Raw genomic sequence first — 7,667 nt, 5'->3', positions numbered from 1 at the left:
CAAGGCCGCCACCTCTAGGGGTGGTGCAATTCAGTCGTATATATATATATATATATATATATATATATATATATATATATATATATATATATATATATGGCCTCCTGGCGGGCTGCGGCTCAGTGCGGTGGGATGCACCTTGCAAAATTAGTAAGTGACGCTCATTTCAAAAGTAGTAGTATTCTTGCCTCATCAATGGGCCACTTGAGCCGTAATTTCAGGGTGGAAGGTGAGAGGTAGAAAGCTGTTTGGGGCAGAAGAAGGGGCACGGTATACACCGAAAAGCAGAAAGGGGAGGAAAGACGCCTACACAGGTTAGGCGACGGTTGTGGCAATTTATGTTTAGACCGGACGGTAAAGCCTGTGCCTCATTTTTCCAATGCTTTTTGCAAAACGTGCCCTAAAAGTGCTTGCTTCGTCCTGGGAACGGGTACAGTTACCTCGCTTCGCTCGGTTTATTCAGGAATTTCAGCCCCTTTAGCGAAAATCAAAAGCTGGCACCTATTAGCACAAAGAAAGTCCCAATGTAAAGGGATTCCCCGCAAATTCACGCGGGATCTGCCTGTATCGCCGTCATTAATCCAAAACGAGCTCAAGCGCCGAGGAACCATCAGTTCTCGCCAGTGGTCACTGCCCAGTGCCCATCCGTGCAATGTTCGCGACGAGGTGCGGTCATGCTAGAAGGCGAAGGCTCACGCGCAAAGAAACCCGACGTACATGAGCTAAACGGTACGTGCCATACACGTAATGAGGCGGAGCGCTAGCAGGGTCCATTCCTCTGAGAGCTTTACACCATCACCGGCAGAGGCTCAAGTCTAGCCCCCAGAGCAAACACCAACGACGTCCATGGCCTGAACGTAACGTGCAACTCACGTGACGAGGAGAGGGCGGTGCCTTTCTAGAGCTCTCTTGTGGGACGGGAACTAGATAGACCGGAACTAGGCACTCCTGTATCGGGCTTCGAAAAGGCCGCACCTCTTTTGCTCCTTAAATCCGCAAACGGCCGTCCTTTGCTTTTCTGGGGGTAATTAATACACAAGTCAGGTGCGTTACTTAATCATAATTAGCATGTCTCCAAGTGTTTTTGCTGTGTATGTCTGATTTCAGTGGACCGCAGGCAAGGGGGAGGCGTTTTTCTGACACCTCTTACCTCGCGCGCCCTCGGCGGGTGTCAGCCGTCGGGAAGTGGGTCATGACCATGGCTCTCTCTTACCCGTCCGTTGATTCCTGCGGATTCTCACCGGCCAAAAGCAACATCGTATGATTTAATTTGCCCAGACAATTCAAATGGGAAAGGGGTACGCGATAAGTGCACTTTGTATTCCCCCAGCCTCGCTCCACTCTTCTTATGACAGGTGCACGTGGGATTTCTTTTTTTTTATTTTTGGCTATGCACCGATCAGCGGAAACTATTGCTTTTCAGTACAGCTAGGGACAAGTGACATTTGAGAATGGACACATCTTGTAGGTGCTGTTTGGTTATATACCCACATGTTAACTGGCCAGGGTAATCCCTTTGGCCATTCCACTACCTTCCTGCCCCTCGCTACTCAAAACCCATCCCCTTGAGATATCTTTCAGACAACTTTATCAAGCCTACATCAAACTTTGTGCTAGAAATGTCTTTCACTGTTTTATCAAAGCAGTCTTCTGAGAGTTAATGACTTAATTTGAGCTTTAAACTAACTACGCATGTAAAAAAAATCTTAACCAGGTCTTCCTTCAGCCACTTGATTTATGAGTGTTGTGTGTCCTTCACTGACGTTAAGAACACGCATTGACAAATAGTTTTGCTATTTGATGCTCTTACTGGGACCATTTTGCAGCTGCTACCATCATGGAAAGTTAACCCCCCCCTATGGCAGTGCCTTGGCAAATGCATTCCCCATACCTACGTAAAAGCCAAAATTGTTGGCACAGTAATATGACATTTTAGTCTATAATTGCTTCCGTATGAGTGACTTGGTACTGCAGCGAAGACTATGTGCTGGATATCTGTGGCTCAGGTGACGAGATTTCCTGATTTACGGTGAAACTGAAACCCTGTTCGCATTGTCATGGCAGAATTGTGCATGGGCGTGAAATTACACTTCTATGGAATTGTTTGATTGTTGTGCTTGTTCAATTAGGGGTGCATTTGTAATGCTAGGCAGTTGATCTGTTAGACTGCTAATCTATAAAGTAGGGAACATAAGAAACTTGTGTTAATCGTTTTTCAGTGATGCATTTTGTAGTACCATGGAAATACTATAGTTAGTCAAGTCCCTTGAAGTGTGTCCCTTGAAGTGTGAAAGCAAAACATTTTTATTTTTTAAATTCCGCTTCTACTAGAAATCCAAGGTAATTAATATGGACCTACTAAACCAGCTGTCAGAAGTTATGAATGCAGGGAACTGCAATGGGCGTAGAGGAATAGGGAAGCAGTGTCAGTGGCTGAACAAGGTAGTTTTCGTGGATGCCGTTTCGGTCCTTGCCTGTTCACTCTGCGCGTCCTCGGCCCACGTGGTCCTTCACAATCCCAGATTGTGTGAGCTTCCGCGCCCCTCTCATCCTTGTCTACGCTTGCACGTCCTCAGCCTGCATGGTCCCTCACAATCCTTGATTGCATATGCTTCCGTGCCCCTTCCATCCCCAGCCCCCTTACATCTTTGGCTGTGCTTGCACTTGCGCATCCCCAGCTTGTGTGGTTCTTCGCAATCTTTGATCGTGTGTGCTTCGGCCTTTCCATCTTCAGCTCACTAGCACCCCTCCATGTCCGTGCTCCTATGCAGGCCCCCAGCTTTTTTCCCCTCCTAGACCCTGCTGCTATGTTGTGTTGCTCTATTTCCTCTTTTGGGCCCCTTTTTGATTATTTCCATGTTCCTGTATTGGCTTTTTTCGACTACTGTTATTGCCTATCTCCATTTTCTTTTTCTCTCTTCTCTGCATACCATTGATCACTGCACTGTTCATCATCCCTTTTGATCACTGTTCATTCATCTAGTCCTCGCTCTGCCTGGTTGTTCCCTGCTGTGTCCTTCTCTTTCAGGTTCCCTCTTTCTGCTGTATACTTGTAATGCCAGCTTCTTTGTTTTTGTTCACGCTCTCCTTAGGTTCCCTTGATCGTTCTGTTCTAGTCCGTGCTCGGCATGGTTGTTCCCTTGCTGTGTCCTTTTTTTTTCTTTCAGGTTCCCTTGTTCTTTGTTACTGGCTTGTTTTCACTTCTACTTGACTGTTCCTCTTTGTGCCTTGAGCCCATCGTCTAGTTGGCTTTATTTTACTAACTTGTTCTTGTCTCATCTTCTAGCACCCCACCTCTTGTGCCTTACCCTAGTGCAGAGGTCTTCAAACTGTGGGGGGTGGCTGCAACCCGGGGGGGGGGGGGGGGCAGAGGCCAGCATGAAATGTAAAAAAAAAAATGACTAAACATTTTTTTTTTTTTTTTTAGATTGCAGGAAATGGGAAGGGGCAGCTTACATGGTCAGACTGGACCATAAAACGGTCTTAGGCACCAATGAAAAAAATAGCCAGCAGTTGCAAATGGATATTCAGTCATTTAGTCACAGACTGTTTGAATAGTACCCAAGGGGTGGTTTTTTGTTCAAATGTAAACAAATGGTGATATTTAAAGAATATTTATTCAGCAACAATGGTCAAAACTACTAGCTGCATAGCGAAGTAACTCCTCAAACTGGCCCACATTGGCCAAAAAAGTGGCCATTTTTGACTGGCCTACACTAGCATTTTGCATTTTTGGTATGGTCATCGCCCTATTGCCCTATAGGCCAGTCCAAGCCTGGTGGCTCATCCATAATGGGTGAGAGGGCGACCACCCACTGGCCCCCTCACCCATTATGGAGGAGCCAGCCCAGTGAAACACTGAGCTCTCGCTCAGCTGCTTTTTCCAGCTGAGGGAGTGCTCCTGGGCTGGCAGAACCAACACAGAACAGAACACTGTTTGCCTTTGACAGTTCATTTCCCCAGCCGCACATGATCACTGCGCCATGCAACGCTGGAGGTGTTTTGCTTTGCCAGCCTTGCATAGCTCATTGGAAATGGTACGTTTATGGCGATTTATTTTTTTATTTAAATGTGTATGGATGTGTGTATTATTGTGTTATGGGACTGTGGTGGGAGCAGGATGGGTGGCAGCACTGGGATATTGGTGGGGGTACTGTGGGGGAGAGCCCAGGGTCTGTACTGGGAGTAGGGTGCAGTGACGGCACACGAAAGTTCATAGCGATTTCTACATACTGTCCATCTGGCACTTTTGGGGGGGCCCAGGCCAAAAAAGTTGGGAGACAACTGCGCCTAGTGTCTCCCCTTTACCTTGTCACCTCTACCTCCGCTTCTCTCGTCTTTCTCCCACCACTGCATCCTCTATGGTACTTTCTCCTATCTTCTCTAACTGCATCTCAATTAACTATCCTGTCCTTCTCACTAAGTCTGGTAGGAAATCGTTTAAATCGTTTAAAAAGGATATCCTGGTCTCCAACCCAGGCCTGCTCCAAAGACAATACCGACTCTGTCCTCACTGAGAAGAGAGCTCAAATCCAGGCCTGCAGCATCTGACAACTCGGTGGACCTCTTTAAAATCTGCAAGGTGCTGGCCAATCCTGCTGCAGTCTATACCTCTCCTGTCCCCTCCCAGGCCCTCTGCACGGCCATGGCTTCACATTTCATCTCTAAAACCCAGGACATCCTGCCCACCCTCTCGTCCTCTCCTCCTTATACCTCTACGTTCTCCTCTACCTCTGACCTCCTTGTGGTCACCTCTCCTCCTCCCTTCGCTGCCTTTCCTCTGTTCACATCTGACAAGGTTTCTAGACCAGTCTGATCTATGAAAGTCTCGTCAAAACGGGTTCTTCCCTGTTCATCCAAAACAATCAAGGACCACATTGACATCCTCGCTCCAGCCTTGGCCGACATTTGCAATCACTCTTTCCCCACTGGGACCTTCCCATCACCCTTGAAGCACTCTTGTGCACCCTCTTCTTAGGAAACCCTCAGCCGACCCCTCCAGTCCGGCGTACCATCGCCTGATCTCCAGTACTCCTTTCCTGGACAAACTCTTGGAAAAGCTGGCCATCTCCCAGCTTAATTTTCACACTGAATCTGTTGGTTCCATGACCATCAGTCTGGCTTCAGAGCAGCCGTAAGCACAGAAATTGCTTTCCTGAACATCTGTGAAGGCCTGCTCTCTAACCACACCCTCTGTCATCTTACTCGATCTCTCTTCTGCTTTTGACACGTCAACCATGCCATCCTACTCAACCGGCTCCATGATAACCTGGGTATCCATGATCGGGCTCTGGCCTGGCTGACCCCATTCCTCTGACCCACCCTCCGCATCAAAATTGAGTTCTTGCTCTCCTCTATCTTACTCTCTACCTGTGGTGTTCCCCAGGGCTCTAACCTTTTTTCCCTGGCTGTTCAACCAATACCTGGCACCTCTTCCCCACCAAATTGGTGCTCTCTACTTCAACTTTCGGTGTTATGCTGATGACACTCGGCTTGCTTTCAGGCTCCCCTCAGCGGCCTCTTCTCCCTCTCTCATCACGGATTGTCTGTCTGCAATCCAGGCGTGTTGTGTCGATAATGATCTTTGCCTTAATGCCAGTAAGACTGAGATCCTCCTCATCGGCACACCTGCACCTTCCGTCCCTCTCACTCTCTGGCTGTCCACTCAGGACCTCAGGGTCATCTTCGACTCCAAACTCTCCTTATCTTCTCACATCTGACGTCTCTGAAAAAATCAAACTACCAGCTGCACCTCCTCAGAGGTTTCTTCCTTTCCTCCCCTTCCCCCAGAAGGTCACTTGTCTAGAGAGCTCTCAATCTCTCTAGGCTGGACAACTGCAACAGCCTCTTTCTAAATATGCCTGCCTCTACTCTCCGTCCTCTACAACACATCCATAACAGGACTGCAAGGCTTGTCCTTGGCCTCGAGCCCAGGGGTTGTATCTCTCCATTGGCTCTCAGTGGCAGCAAGGATCAAGTTCAAGACCCTCTGCATTGTCCACACGGTCATCTGGGGCCTGGGGCGCAATACCTCCAACTCGAGCTCTTTGCTCCTCCACCTGCACTCACTAGGGTCAGTCACTTCTCCAAGTAACGAGTTGGGGGCAGATCTTTCTTCGGTTGGTACCTCGCTGAAACTTGAGCAGATCCATCTCTGGTTCCGGAATCACCTCAAGACTTTCCTTTGCTTCTGCCTTCTCTCTTCCTCTCCCCTGCTGATATCTTGTCTGATAATGCACTGGTCACCTGGGTACCCTCTGAACTCTGGCCCAGATCCCTGCCCGCCCAGTTGCACTCCCGCACTGCCTCCTGGCATCTCCTGCACTTGTGGTCTGTATTTGCAACCCTGCAGTCCCCTTACCTGTACTTATCGACACCTGTTGTCTGCACTTTTAACACTCGTACTTGTCACCTGTTGGCAGCACTACTTGTTTGTGATCCCATGTCCGGCGCTTGCCCAACCTCCCTTTCCCTCCCCAGCGAGATCTCAATGTCACTAGGCCTACTAAGATCGTTATTTTTGTCCTCCCTCTGTTTTCCCTCCCTTGCCTCGTCGCACCTTGAAACACTTGTGTATAGGCGAGTTATAAATGCCATATCATAAATTGGCGAATATGGGTCTATGCGTGGATGGAAAGGGTGGATAACCTATAAATGAATGGGCGAGTGGGTGAATATTGGATGAAGAAGTCTGTGTGACAAAATGGCCACTGCGACACGAGTACAGGGATTCTAAGTTCTTAATCAGTTCCACACTATGACTAGGTCATCAGTTATCTCCATCTTAGAGAGGCAACTGGCGCAACATGTATGTGTATACATCCTTTGCTACTTAAGGTAGCATGGGCCATCGACGGGCTATACACTCGAGGGGTGTGAGCTAGCATCCAAAATAATACTATGGTGTTAGGGAGAATTTTCATTTTAGTGCTAAATTCCTCACACCTTGGATGCCCCAGCTCTATTGCTGGACTTGAGGACTTTTAATTTTTATCCTGGAGTGAGTGAGACCTTTTTCTCACTCATTATTTTTGATCTGGATTCTGTATTTTCTTTGTTTGTGCAGTCTGACAAACTCCATAGGCATCTACTTTTGTATGGTGGTACACATCACCATCAGTGCAGTGTCGCAGAGAAGTCTTTTGGATTTCTCTTAAGGTTTAAACACCCTCTCTTCGGTGAACTACTACTGTTCCCAAGGATAGTAAAGTGAAATTGACTTTACTTGCCTTTTCTCTCTGTAGAACCAGCACACATCTTGTATGTGGATTGCTGGGGGTTACTTGGTAGCCCATTTGACTATTACTCATGTAACGTTTATTATGTCACCCTCGCGACTTTTAATGGCTGGTGGCAGTGGTTTAATTTTCCTACCATTGTTTTTTACCGCAGGCTGAATCATCAGCTGCAGTATAGCAACCATGGGGGACGATTTTGTCAAAATGGCTCGGTCTTCTTTTTTCGCCATTTCTTGCTTTTGAGGTCTTTCTTGGATTTTACTCTGCGCTCCAAACAAGGTTTGACCCTTTTGTTCATTTTGCCTTTGGTGGATTTCAGTGCTGAAACCTGCCTCTGGCTCCAGTGTGTCTAGCAGGGCAAGAAGCGAGGGAGGTGCCCGTAACTCCCTTTCCATAGTGGTTACCTGAATTCACCCATTGGTGATTGGT

The 7,667-nt window shown here is 47.7% G+C and overlaps 1 protein-coding gene across 1 annotated transcript in view; it reads left to right on the top strand.

Annotated features, from left to right (window-relative positions):
* Positions 1-895: 895 nt before the first annotated feature.
* The window catches only part of ARHGDIA (Rho GDP dissociation inhibitor alpha), an 89,866-nt gene continuing 83,094 nt past the window's right edge, over positions 896-7,667 (top strand). Inside the window, exon 1 of the mRNA XM_069655294.1 lies at positions 896-1,044. The gene's annotated coding sequence lies outside the window, so the exon portion shown is untranslated. The remainder of the gene's footprint in view (positions 1,045-7,667) is intronic.

The sequence above is a fragment of the Ambystoma mexicanum genome, chromosome 3q, assembly GCF_040938575.1.
Source record: "Ambystoma mexicanum isolate Mex_15411 chromosome 3q, UKY_AmexF1_1, whole genome shotgun sequence".
Classification (NCBI taxonomy): domain Eukaryota; kingdom Metazoa; phylum Chordata; class Amphibia; order Caudata; family Ambystomatidae; genus Ambystoma; species Ambystoma mexicanum.
Note: the sequence above shows the minus strand (reverse complement) of the source record. Positions and strands in the feature narration are given on the sequence as shown.